The sequence below is a fragment of the Heterocephalus glaber genome, unplaced genomic scaffold, assembly GCF_053883595.1.
Source record: "Heterocephalus glaber isolate CG9 unplaced genomic scaffold, H.glaber_assembly_v1.0 deba00000546, whole genome shotgun sequence".
Classification (NCBI taxonomy): Eukaryota; Metazoa; Chordata; class Mammalia; order Rodentia; family Bathyergidae; genus Heterocephalus; species Heterocephalus glaber.
In genome coordinates, this window is record NW_028258147.1 from 8,833,762 (window position 1) to 8,847,863 (window position 14,102).

At 38.8% G+C, this 14,102-nt stretch overlaps 1 protein-coding gene across 6 annotated transcripts in view; it reads left to right on the top strand.

Annotated features, from left to right (window-relative positions):
• Grm8 (glutamate metabotropic receptor 8) overlaps nucleotides 1-14,102 on the top strand; it is an 867,398-nt gene that overhangs the window by 175,330 nt on the left and 677,966 nt on the right. The window contains exon 1 of one of the 6 annotated variants that reach the window (XM_087204576.1): nucleotides 13,209-13,579. The exons of the other annotated variants lie outside the window; for them this stretch is intronic. The gene's annotated coding sequence lies outside the window, so the exon portion shown is untranslated. Of the gene's footprint in view, nucleotides 1-13,208; nucleotides 13,580-14,102 lie in introns of those variants that run through there. 6 annotated transcript variants of the gene reach the window in all.

A 14,102-nucleotide genomic window follows, 5' to 3' on the forward strand; every position in this document is an offset into this window, starting at 1 on the left:
TAACTTCTCAACTAAGCAGCAATTACAGTTTCCTTAAAAATAAATGGCTCACAAATAACAAAATCAGGCTATATGATGATTGCTTGAAATAGGTGTCAATGGTTTCACAGATCACTGGCAGAACAGTACTACATGGACTCTATTCTTCAGCATCTGGATATTTGACAGATGCTGTGCTCCTTTTTTGCTTCTTTCACTGCTACCTGACCAAATCCCTTTCAGGATTCTCTAGGGGCCCCTGAGGGGAAGGCAGGGGAAGAAGAGAAAGTGAACCTTAAGTCAGCACATTTTGTTTCTTGTTAACAGCTCTGAGAAGCAGCTTGATCAGGAAAGGAATTTCAAGTAATGATTTAAACATATTTTCTGGCAGTTGTAGCAGCAAGGAAAAAAATAATACTTCTTGTAACATCTCAGACACACATGCTCTGCATTGGTATGCATGCCATGTGACCCTGGAGTCACATTTGCATCATGTATCATGGCTGGTGTGCACATGATGGGCTATTAAGGGAAAGAGGGATGTTCAGAATATATTGCCACTCTTTTGTGTTTGATATCATGGAGGGCAATCACTGTGTTCTCCTTCCAAATATTGCTTGATGTTATTGCCAGAGGGAATTCTGTGTTAGATGCAACTATTCTTGAGAGGTGATGTGACGATTCATTCAACAACTATTTGAGCCCCTACTATGTGTTGGTGAGGGCTTGTTTGAAGGAGGGGGTATGGGACAGACCTGATTCACAACATGTGGTTCCCAGTCAAATGTACTGTCTTTACTTGTCTTGTATCCATCTAGTCTCATATCTCTGTGGGTTGTAGGAACTTGGCCTAAACCTACAGAGTGAGGTGCTTCAGGCTGACAATGTGTAAAGAAGGATGAGAGGACCTGCATGTGTCACAGGCACAGCTCGATCTCTTGGGTGTTCCCGAGATGCTGAAGTTCAATTACAGTGTCCATGGCATGCTGGAAGGAAGAGGTACATATTTGAAGGAAAAAAATGTATGGTGCATGTGTGTGTGTGTGTGTGTGTGTGTGTGTGTGTGTGAGTGCACATGGCAGGATAGACCCAGACTGAGGAAGAACATGGGCCAGCTTTCCAAGTGCAGATGTTTGGGAGCAATGCCATCTTCAGGCAGGGTAAAGAATTTTATTCAGACCTACAGAGCATAGGGCAGAGATTAGGGTCCTAGTGATGACCCGAACCTTCTGCCATATGCAGGTTCGCCACCTCTCAACCTGGAATGCCTGCCTGTCCTCCACATTGGTTTGCTTAACACTTCCTCATTCTTCTGTTCTTAGTTATTTCCAGAAAACCTTCACTGATATCCATTTCCTTCAATGCCTAGCTAAGTTTTTCTTCTTTGTGTTCTGTCATATGAATCCTGACTTAGATAAAGAGATATTTTATTCAGAAAAAGACTATTTCAATAGAGAGAATGCTCCAATCTCAGACATCTGAAGACATCACAAAAATCAAAGAAAAATGGCTTTTGTTTTATGGGTTAGGTAAGGATAAGCAAAAGTTTAATTAAAACTGTTAAAGGGAAATTTTGGAATGACCAATGGGGTCTGACAGGACAATTTCCTGTTGAGGTCAGCTGGTTCTTACGGGAAGCAGATAAGGTGGACACATTCCAGTTTTTAGTAGTTGCTCAGATTTAAGGAAAGCAAAGTTCAGGGTCCTGTAGGAAGGTTAGAATCTTAACTAAAAATTCTGTCCAGACCATGTAGAAGTTGAAGTGGGGTATTGTGAACCCTTGGTCAGTTCCTATGGTACCATGCAAATATCTTACTTCCTATTCCACATTTCTCTCTTTCTTCAGAGATGGAGAGCATACCTTATTTATCTCATCTCAGTATAGTGTGCAGTTACAAAGTATAGAAGATGCTCTAAAGAAGGCTTGTTGAATGAGTGAATAAATGGACACACTGTGGCGAATGTATCCAGGAGACAGGACATCACGAAGTAGATGGCTTGGAGAAAGGTGAATGGGGCAGGCTAGGAGTCCACATGAAAAAATTCTGTAGCAGAGGTGGAGTGATGACCTTATGTTCAGGATCAGATCCTGCTGGTGACACTTGGGAGACATGGGCTATGAAGTTATGGCTAGGTCTGCAACAGGAACGTATATGGGAAGGAGTAATAGCCAGGAAACCAGATTTCAGGGCCAGACTTAAGTCTGGAAACAGAAGCAGTAGCTTAAGTAGATGACAACAAGTTCCATACCCAGATTGCTAAAATTGATTCTGAGAACCAAAACCAGATGGAGGATCTACAGTTCTGGTAGAAAAAAAGCTGAGTTAAGGATCAGAGCTCTTCTGTGTCTGACAAATAGGGTGGATGCAAACCTCAGAAAAAAGATTAATCTGTTGAACATATTACTTCTCTTTCAAATGGCTTTGAGTATTTCAGGTGTATAAATTCCTTATTAAGAAAGAAACAAATGAAAGTTTATGATTCATTTCAAAGACACACAATAAACCAGTATGGCTAGAGGGGAGCAAGGGCAGCAGCATGTGAGATGAGTAGGCAAGTCCTTAATTGTCTACAGTTGGACAGGTAGGCCATGGCTGGAAGTGTGGATTTTGTCACGCAATGGGAATCCTTTAAGGGAGTTTGGAAAATGACATGGTATGCTTAAACCTTTAAGAAAATCATGTAAAGAAACTAGATTGCAGGGGCAATATTGAAGCAGAATTTTATCACAGGTCTAAGCAAGGGCTCAGGTTGGATTGGATTAGAATGGGCATAATGGAAGAAGTGTGTGAGATGGCATTGGCATAAGAAGAAGAAGGTCCCAGGCCCAGAGGGCTGAGGTCATTTGATGCTAGGAAGATGTATACCCTTGAAGTAAAACTGCTTTAAGACATCTTGGCCAATAGCAGGGCATGTCCTTGAACCTTCATATTGAGTTGGGTGTGTCCAGGATGATTGTATGGCTCCCCTGAATGGGCGACTCACCCTGAATGGGCGACTCACATTAAAGTTAAAGTATTTATCAGTTAAAGTATTTCCTGGCAAAATTTTACTCTAACTGGTACTTCAGTGGAAGAGCTAAAAAGTTAAATGCCCTCCAGGTTTTTGTTACTTTTTTAGAAAGTAAAATCCATTTCAAGATCTTTATTGCTATTTTTCCTAGGTATCAGGAGGACCTGGAATTAAGGGTGTTCTTAATAGTTCTAAACATTTTCCCTTTAACTAATGTTTCTTGCTGCTGTTTTTCACTCTCTCATGTTACTACTTAATTTTAAGACTCATTAATCATTATGCAGTTTTCTGGACATTTTTGTGCTCTCATAAAACAGAAGTGATTCTAGAAACACTTCTTGGTCCACATAGTCAAAGATCACAGGAATGGGTAATTTAATACTTTTCTTTCTAGAAATTAGATATAGTGCATATTTCACTTAAAGTGTGTAAAACCGTGATTTGACCTAGTTACTTTTGATTCATTAATTTCTACATGGACCATATTCTATTAAATAGAATATGTGAATTATTTTCTGACCAGAGTTCCAATAAAGCTTCAGTAGAAGGTAGAGACTTCTATGTTTCTCCCTTTCTCTGTCCAGTTGTCCCCAAACCTAAGATTCTCCTTAGAAAATTCCTTGAAAGGAGAGGGAACTAATACTTATTAATACTTGCTTTACATGTACCATCTAATTATTTGCTGAGGGAGATTTTACAGATAGAAAAACCAAAGTTTAAAAAACAGTATATAACACTTCAATATAGTAGAGTTAGTAAGTTGTAGCGTAGGATACAAAGGTCAGACTCTGACTCTAAAGTGCATGTTCTTTTACTATCTCTCATTCTTCCTCTTTTGGTTTCTGCACATTTTGGTTTCTGTAGTCATGTGTGCCATCCTTGTGTTGTCAAGCTGCGGGGAGGACAAAGAGACAGTGCTCTTCGTGTAGCCTAGCTTCTTAACTTTTCCCTTTTTTCTCTCTTCACCTATTGTGCTCATGTGCTACAGCTTATGACCTGAGCATTTTCTGATGTGGCTGTGTTGACCCGCTTCCACCTGCCGGAAATGCTGCATTCACAGCATCTGCCTGGAGTGACTTTGCTTCTTTAGGACCTAGTGTAAGTGACACTTCCCAGTGAAGCCTTCCTGAATTCTCTTCAGTGTTTTGGTTGACCTCTTCTCTGTGATCACAACACCTCATGAATGCCTTTAGGAAGGAAAGCATTTATTTCACTATCTCAGTCAGGATGTAAACGTAAGCCAATGACAAACTTTAGGGTTCAGAGACCAAAAAACATCTTGGCATCAGTCTGTCTTCATGTGTGCTCAGCTCCATATTTTAATAGGAAGTTGACAGGAGTGTGTCATTCTGCAGCCCTTGGTTTGCTTTCTTGTACATAGGGTCAATTCATTATTTTTTTGTCATGTGGTGGAAAGATGGCTACAGCAGCTGTAGGCTTGATTACCACCAGCTTAGCATCTGTATTAGTTTCCTAGAGCTGCCTTAACAAATTGGCATACTCTGGGTGGCTTAAAACCACAGAAATTTATTCTCCCACAATTAGGGAGCCAAATGTTCGAAATCAAGGTGTTGGGAGGGCTGGCTCCTTATAGAGGCTCTGAGGGAGAAATTATTCTATGCCTCTCTCCTAGCTTTTCGTAGCTGCCAACAATTCTTGGCATTCCTTGGCTTGCAGCTGCATAACTCTAATCTCTGTCTCCATTGTTACGTTACTTTTCTCTCTGTGTATTTGTATCTTCTTCTTTTACATCCTTTATAAGGACAGTTGTCTCTGGATTTGGGGCTCCCTCCTCCTCATAAGTTTTTTTCCTTAATGATATCTGTAAACATCCTTATTTCAAATAACATTACATTCTGAGGTTTCATGTGGACATATCTTCTTCCGGGATACCATTCAGCTCACCGCTGCAACTTTCACAGAAAGGATTTGCTTCCCTGCCTCCAGGCTTGGCCCCCACTTGGTGCCAGGTAACAGTTAATCACTTAAGCACATGGCCCAAATGTGGCCTGAAGAAGGTGCTGTTCATTTGGGCCATCTGCCCACCTCTGGGGCTGAGGAGGGGAAGGTGGGGTAGGCTTCACTTAAACCCATCGTAAAAATCACAGGGAGAAATCATCTGCAGAGGTAAATTGAAGTGCTCTTCTAGAATAGGGAAAACAGGCTGCCTGGCAGGAGAACTGAACAGAGAGGTGTCTGATGTCTGTTACAAGTACTGTGGTGTCAGTCTGCTGAGATCTTGCCTTTTACCTAGACTGTGACCTTCTCTGGTGTAGCAGTAACCTGGTCTTACTCATCAGTGCCTGGGGTCTGATAAGAATCTCTACAAACATATGTTAAATTAAGTTATTGAGGACAAAATTTCCCTGAAAAATAAGATCTAAATGTAACTATGCATCATAATATGTGTTAAAAATATTTTTGGCCTAATCTCTCTAATGAACATAGATGCAAAAATCCTCAATCTTCAACAAGATACTGGCAAACAGAATACAGAGACTCATCAAGAAGATCATACACCCTGACCAAGTTGGATTAATCTCAAGGATGCAGGGATGGTTCAATATACATAAATCAATAAATGTAATACACTATATTAACAGAGTCAAGGTCAAAAACTATATGATCATCTCAATAGATGCAGAAAAAGTATTTGACGTAATTCTACACACATTCATGATAAAAACCCTGCAGAAAATTGGAATAGATGGTCTTTATCTTAACTTGATAAAGGCTATATATGAAAGACCAACAGCCAACCTCATATTAAATAGTCAAAAACTGAAAATCTTCACACTAAAATCAGGAACAAGACAAGGATGCCCACTATCACCACTCCTGTTCAATATAGTTCTGGAAACATTAGCCACAGCAATTAGAAAAGAGAAAGAAATAAAAGGAATAAAGATAGGAAAGGAAGAAGTAAAACTGTCATTATTTGCTGACGATATGATATTTTGCATAGAAGACCCAAAAAACTTGGCCAAAAGACTTCTAGACTTAATTGAAAGATTCAGTAGAATAGCTGGATACAAGGTCAACACTCAAAAATCAATAGCCTTCTTGTACACAAATAACAGACTCATTGAGAGAGAAATTAGGGAAACAATCCCTTTCACAACGGCATCCAAAAAAATGAAATATTTAGGAATCAATCTAATAAAGGAAGCAAAAGACCGATACGTTGAGAACTACAACACTCTGAAAAAAGAGATAGAAGAGAATATAAGAAAATGGAAAGACATCCCTTGTTCCTGGGTAGGAAGACTCAATATAGTGAAAATGGCCATACTTCCAAAACTGCTATACAGATTCAATGCAATCCTGATTAAAATCCCAACAGCATATTTCACAGAACTAGAGAAAAAAATCCAAAAGTTCATCTGGAATCATAAGAGACCTAGAATAGCAAAAGCAATTCTAGGGAACAGAGTCATGGCAGGGGGGTATCACAATTCCCAACTTGAAACAGTACTACAAATCCACTGTGATAAAAACAGCATGGTACTGGCAAAGAAACAGACCTCAGGATCAGTAGAATAGATTAGAAGATGCAGCAACAACTCCAGATATACTCAGCTACCTCATCTTTGACAAAGGAGCCAATCATCCTCACTGGAGGAAAGATAGCCTATTTAATAAATGGTGTTGGAAAAACTGGATTTCAGCTTCCCAAAGATTAAAACTAGACCCCTGTCTGTCACCATGAACTAAACTAATATCCAAGTGGATTAAAGATCTAAATATTAAAACAGAAACACTGAAACCCTACAGAAAATTGGAATAGAAGGTCTTTATCTCAACCTGATTAAGGCTATCTATGAAAAACCAACAGCCAACATCATACTAAATGGTCAAAAACTGAAAATCTTCACACTAAAATCAGGAACAAGACAAGGATGCCCACTATTGCCACTCCTGTTCAATATAGTTCTGGAAACATTAGCCACAGCAATTAGAAAACAGAAAGAAATAAAAGGAAGAAAGATAGGTAAGGAAGAAGTGAAACTCTCATTATTTGCTGATGATATGATACTTTATGTAGAAGACCCAAAAAACTACCAAAAGACTTCTAGACTTAATTGACAGATTCAGTAGAGTAGATGGATATAAGGTCAACACTCAAAAAACAGTAGCCTTCTTATACACAAATAGCAGACTCATTGAGAGAGAAATTAGGGAAACAATTCCTTTTACAATAGCATCCAAAAAAATGAAATATCTAGGAATCAATCTAACAAAGGAAGCAAAAGACCTCTATGCTGAAAACTACAGCACCCTGAGAAAGGAGATCAAGGAGGATATAAGTAAATGGAAAGACATCCCTTGTTCCTGGGTAGGAAGACTCAATATAGTGAAAATGGCCATACTTCTAAAATGGCTATATAGATTTAATGCAATGCCAATTGAAATTCCAACAATATACTTCACAGAACTAGAGAAAACAATCCAAAAATTCATTTGGAACCAGAAGAGACCTAGAATAGCAAAAGCAATTCTGAGCAACAGAGACATGACTGGGGGTATAACAATCCCCAACTTGAAGGTATACTACAAAGCTACTGTCATAAAAACAGCATGGTACTGTCAAAGAAACAGACCCAAGGATCAGTGGAACAGACTAGAAGATGCAAAAACAACTTCAGACATACTGAGCCACCTCATCTTTCACAAAGGAGGCAACCACCCTCATTGGAGGAAAGATAGCCTATTTAATAAATGGTGTTGGAGAAACTGGATTTCAACCTGTCAGAGATTAAAACTAGACCCATACCTATCACCATGCACTAAACTAAGATCTAAGTGGATTAAAGATCGAAATATTAAGACAGAAACACTAAACTTGCTGGAAGATAAGTTAGGTAGAACTCTTGAACACATTGACATAGGAAAAGACTTTATGAACAAAACCTCAGCAGCACGGGAACTAGCAGAAAGAATCAACAACTGGGATTTCATCTTATTGAAAAGCTTCTGCACTGCAAGAGAAACCACCAGCAGAGCTAAGAGACAACCTACAATGTGGGAAAAAATTTTTAGCAGCTGTAACTCAGACAAAGGACTACTTTCTAGAATATATAAAGAACTGAAAAAAATCAGACCCCCCCCCAAATTCAAAGACCCAATTCAAAAATGGGCATCTGAAATGAAAAGACATTTCTCAGACAAAGAAGTAAAAGCAGCAAATAAACATGAGAACATGTTCAACATCACTGGTCATTCGAGAGATGCAGATGAAAAAGACACTGAGATTCCACCTCACTCCACAAAGAATGGCTGCTATCAAGAAATCAACCAATAACAAATTCTGGCGGGGCTGTGGGGAAAGAGGAACCCTGCTCCATTGTTGGTGGGAGTGCAGACTGGTGCAACCACTATGGAAATCAGTGTGGAGATACCTCAAAGAACTAGGGCTGGAGGTCCTATTTGACCCAACTATTCCCCTGATGGGTATTTTCCTTAAAGAATTAAAAGAATCTTACCACAGAGATATATGTGTACTCATGTTTATTGCAGCACAGTTTGTAATAGCTAAAGCTTGGAAACAGCCCAATTGCCCATCAACTGGAAACTGGATAAAGAAGATGTGGGTTTTTTTTTTTATAAAATGGAGTACTCAGCCATAAAGAACAAGAAACTAGAGTCATTTAGAGCTAAATGGATGCATATTGAGGTCATACTCTTAAGTGAAATAAATAAGACACACTTGTGTAAATACTGAATAGTTTCTCTAGTGTGAGAAACTGAGAGTGTAAATAAGGACTAAAAGGATTAATAATTAATAATTGATACTTTGAAGTAGGAAAAGGTCCAAAGAGTTAGGGGTTGTGGGAGGGGAAGGGGAAAAGAAGGAATGGAAAGGGAAAATTATGAGAAAAAAAAGGAAATGAAGTATGTAAATAGGGAAGGGTTTAGGGGTGAAGGGCACACAGGTAATAGGGGAAAAAATACATCATGTACAAGTACAAGCAACCAAAATTAAATGTAAATGTATTGTATACCTAAAATGTACCAATAAAAGAATTTAAGAAAAAAAAAATTCAGGGCTGCCACTGTCCCACTTCAGTAGCATTTACAAACTTCTGCTATTCTGGCACATGCAAGCTCCTGTCTATACTAGAGTCTGGGTCACCCTGGTAATTTAACAGAAGGGCTAATTAAACCCATACTAAAGAAAGGACACGTTTTTTAAAGTTAAGGATGTTTCCACATGTTCTATAATAAATTTTCATAGTTATAAAAAAAAAACCAAAACAGAAACACTGAACTTGTTGGAAGATAAGTTAGGTAAAACTCTCAAAGACATTGGCATAGGAAAAGACTTTATGAACAAATCCTTAGTAGTATAGGAACTAGCACAAAGAATCAACAACTGGGATCTCATCTAGTTAAAAAGCTTCTGTACTGAAAAGAGAAACCACCAACAGAGCTAAAGACAACCTATAATGTGGGAAAAAATTTTTACCAGCTACTCCTCAGACAAAGGTCTACTATCTAGAATATATAAAGAACTTAAAAAAATGAGACCCCTCCAAATATAAAGATCCACTTCAAATGGGCATCTGAACTGAACAGACATCTCTCAGACAAACAAGTGAAAGCAGCAAATAAACATATGGACAAATATTCAACATCACTGGTCATTTGAGAGATGCAGATGAAAACAATACTGAGATTCCACCTTACCCCAGAAAGAATGGCTGCTATCTAGAAATCAACCAATAACAAATGCTGGCGGAGTTGTGGGGAGAAAGGAACCCTTCTTCATTGTTGGTAGGAGGGCAGACTGGTGCAACCATTGTGGAAATCAATGTGGAGATACCTCAAACAACTAAGATTGGAAGTTTCATTTGTCCCAGCAATTCCTCTGCTGACTATCTTCCCAAAAGAATTAAAAGAATCATACTGCAGTGATATATGGGCATCCATGTTTACAGTGGCACAGTTTGTAATAGTTAAAACTTGGAAACAGCCCAATTGCTCATCAACTGGAGACTGGATAAAGATGATGTGGGTTTTTTTTTTTTATAAAATGGAGTACTACTCAGCTATAAAGAATGAGAAACTAGAGACATTTAGAGCTAAGTGAATGCACATTGAGGCCATACTCTTACATGAAATAAATAGGACACACATGTAAATACTGAATAGTCTCTCTAGTGTGAAAAACTAAAAGTGTAAATAAGGATCAAAATGTATAATTGATACTGTGAAATAGGAAGAAAAGGTCTAAAGGACTAGGGAAAATGGGAGAGATAGGGGAAATGAAATAAGGACAAAGAAAAAATATGAAAAAAGGAAAAATATGGAAACAAATTATTTGTAAATAGGGAAGGGTGGAGGGGTTGAAGGGAGGGCTGGGATTGGGGAAAAAATAGGAACCAAGATGCATCATGTAAATGTACAAGATCCCAATGATGAATGTAACTATATTGTATACCTAAAATGTACCAATAAATAAACTTAATAAAAATATTTTTGGCCTCCATTTAAATGACAACAAGCAAAAGCAAAAGGAAAAATTATGAGAAAAGGAAAAAATGGAAACAAAGTCTTTGTAAATAGGGAAGGGTAGAGGGTGTGAAGGGAGCACAGGGAATAGGGAAAAAATAAGAACCTAGATACATCATGTACAGGTACAAATACCCAATGGTAAATGTAAATGTATTGTACACCTAAAATGTACCAATAAAAGAATTTAAGCAAAAAAAAAATGACAATAAGCAATGCAATTTCAAAGGCAAAAAAGCCTTCTACTGGGACATTTGTTCCTCCTTTGAAAGTCTCTGCATTCTGTCCTGCCTCTAGCCCCAGTATGTTGAGAGCTAAAGGAGATAACTCAAGAGTTTCATGTTCATCAATGGCAATTATGTCTACCTACTTAGCAGTTTTCTACAGTGGAATGTCGATTCCTCCCTCCAGTGTCACCAATTAACTGAGTTCATTCAGCACAAATAGCACTGACCATACAAAGAACTGCCCTCACAGTATTTCTCAGCAATGGGTTAGTTTTGACTCCCAGTTCTATGAATGGCAATCAGAGGAGCCCTGGTCAGAGGGAAGGAACTACACATTTTGTTTGTTCATCATAAACATGGCTGAATCCTCTGTTTCCAAAGAAGCTATTTTATTCAATGGTTTTTAAGTCAAAGCCTTTTTAAATTTTCCACTAATAAAATGGGATTCTCTGTGTGACTGTTAGGAATCATGGAAACCTTATGTGTTCCGTGAGTCTTGAAGGGGAAAGGTTACTCTGGGGAAGCCATATTAACAAATGTAAATATGATTGATACATCGAATTGGTGGGACTCTAGAGCAACTTCTTTATTTTAAAATTAAAACTTCTTTATTGTATGTTATTTATTTCACTTCTTTTTTGGTGAGAATTCTAAACATGAGATCTACTCTCAACATAATTTTTTTTTTGGTACCAGGGATCGAACTTGGGACCTTGCTCTTGTGAAGCAGGCAGCGGAAGCACTGAGCTAAATCCTCAGCCCCATCTCAACAAAATTTTAAGTGCATGGTACATTATTGTTAACTACAGTTACAATGCTTTACAACAGATATCTAGAGCTTATTTATCTTGCCTGATGGAGAATTTATGTCTGTTGATTAACAGCTCTCCATGTCTCACTGCCTCTGCACCCTGGCAACCAGCATTCCACTTTGATGCTAGGAATTTTACTATTTTCAATACCTTATTTAAGTGGCATCGTGCAGTATTTGTCTTTCTTTGACTGATTTTATTTTACTTAGCATAATGTCTTCAAGCTTTAACTTCTTCATTTTCTGCAATATTTTCTTTTTCCTATGGATTCTGTATATGTGATGGTCTAGGTTTCCCTCACTTCATGTGGAATATATCTTGGTCTGATACACTTAAGTCTCTTCCAAAATATCTGAAAAGTCTCATTTCAGTTATTAAAATGTCCAGTCTTGTGTAACAAAACTTTTAGATTCCGTTGGACTGAAACTTTGTCTCCTCCAACATTTTGGGACTGTTCTGGGCTTGAACCCTAAAATGGTGTCTTTGTTACCTTTCTCTTGTTCCTGAGACAAAATACCTGACACCCAAAGTTAAAGGGGAAAAGATTTATTTAGCTCACAGTTTGTAGTTTTCAGTCCATAATCAGCTGGCTCCAAAGCAAGGAAGCTTGAAAGAGGGACATTGCAGAGGAGAAACAGTTCATGGTGCTCACATGGTAGCAAAAGCAACAAAGGACCTTAACAGTGTCTTTTTGTCTCCTTCCTCTCAACCAGACTACCGGGATTAGGGGCCTGCCAAACTAATCACTCATGTATAGTGGTTTAGTAATCAAAGGCCCTTTATCTCAGCATCACACCTTCCAGATTCAGTGACCTCTGAAAAAGAAAGCTCCACCTCATCCACATGAGGCTTTGGGGGGAACATCTAAATACAAGCCATAACAAATGGTAAAGGGTAGGTGTTGAGCCTGGCTTCTCTGCTGTCCCTTTCTGCTTTCTCCTCCTGTCCCAGATATGGGACCTATATTTACATTCTGGCGCAGTTAAGGAAGTACCCAATGGCAGAGATATTTCTGGTGTGTGATAGCTATAGTGCCTGTTCTTACCTGGAGGCATTTTCTCCTCTCATCCCTATTTATTTTTTCCTTGGAGAAACTTTTGGTTTTCTCCCTGGCTTTTGGCATCAGGCCCTCCATGTGGACCAACATATGCTGCAGGTCTTGATCTCAGCAGCATGAACTTGTGAGTTCAGCTTTTCTCTTTTGTGCTTGTAAACAAGCTGGAGGTAGGACTTGATTAATGAAGGTGAGACAAGAACAGAACCTGGTTTCTTTTATTTATGCTACAACAGGAAATGTGCCTTGGTTACACTCACTAAGACGTGTTATTGCACACTGGCTGTGGGCAAGGCACTGTGACAGGCACTGAAGAGGGGCACAAAGATGGATGTGATGCAACTGTTACCTTTAATGACTATGGGTCAAAATAAGAAAATAATTGCGGGATAGAGATAATAGGGCCTGGTGTAGGCTCCAGTCAGGGACGTTTTGGGAGGACTTTATAGAGAGGAAGCATGGGGTAGGTACCAGAGGAAGAGGAAGTGCACATAGAGGAGATTAGGGAGACAGATAAGAACGTTTAAGACAATGTGTACTTCACAGAGTTAGAGACTTTTCATTGATGAATGCTCAAGATTGCTTTGGAGTTTGGATACTAAGCTTTTTCAATAAATAAAATGATAATTAGTTTGCTTCTTCTGACTCAAATGCCTTTGTTTTCTTTCTCCTTCGAATTTTATGATTCAGAAGGTCCTGCTCCATCAGCACAATTAATGTTTGTGAGATCCAACATTCCTGATATGTATTGTTTCATCCCATACATTTCCCTTGCTCCTGGTGATAAAGATTTGTTATTCTGTTCGCACCCTGAAATATTCAGTGGTCTGAATGTCTTTGTCATTAGATCTTCTTTTTGCTAGCTTTTGATAACAGCAGCTCCTACACAGATACCAGGAAGGGTGAGAAGTTAGTGACGTGACATGAATGCTGCTCAGAATCCTGTGTCCCTCTCCAGTGGCTACCTCAGAATCCTGGCTAAGGTAGGTGAGTCCTAGTCTACCCCCTTCCTCAGAAATGACCTTCTCTTCTTTTTTGTGGCTGGGAAATAATTATGCCCTGGCTTTATTTTAATAACTTCTAGAATCTATGGTTTATTACAACTCCATGTTCCCAGATTATCAATAGTTTTGTGTTCACAAAGAACTGTGAAGCTAATATTCTCTATGATGAAGGTGACCTGTAGTTTCATGTATCGTATACTGTCACAGATGTGGTCAAGAGAGCACCTCCAGTTCCCAGGTCTACTCCCACAGGTCAAGGATTCAAATGCACAGCTGCTTGAGGTAGCAAGAGGACAACACTGTAGCTTGCTTACTTACTTAAAACAATTCAATTCCTGTTTTGTGTCTGAAGTTTCTAGGGTTTGCCGATATCTTAAAGAGACAGTCCAGTCTTTCTCTGTCCTTTCTCAGTATCCTATCAATTCTTTCTTTCTTGGTCACTGACTTTTCTCGGAGGTTGTGAAGCTTATCTCTTTAATTCCTGAAAGACAAAAAAATCTAT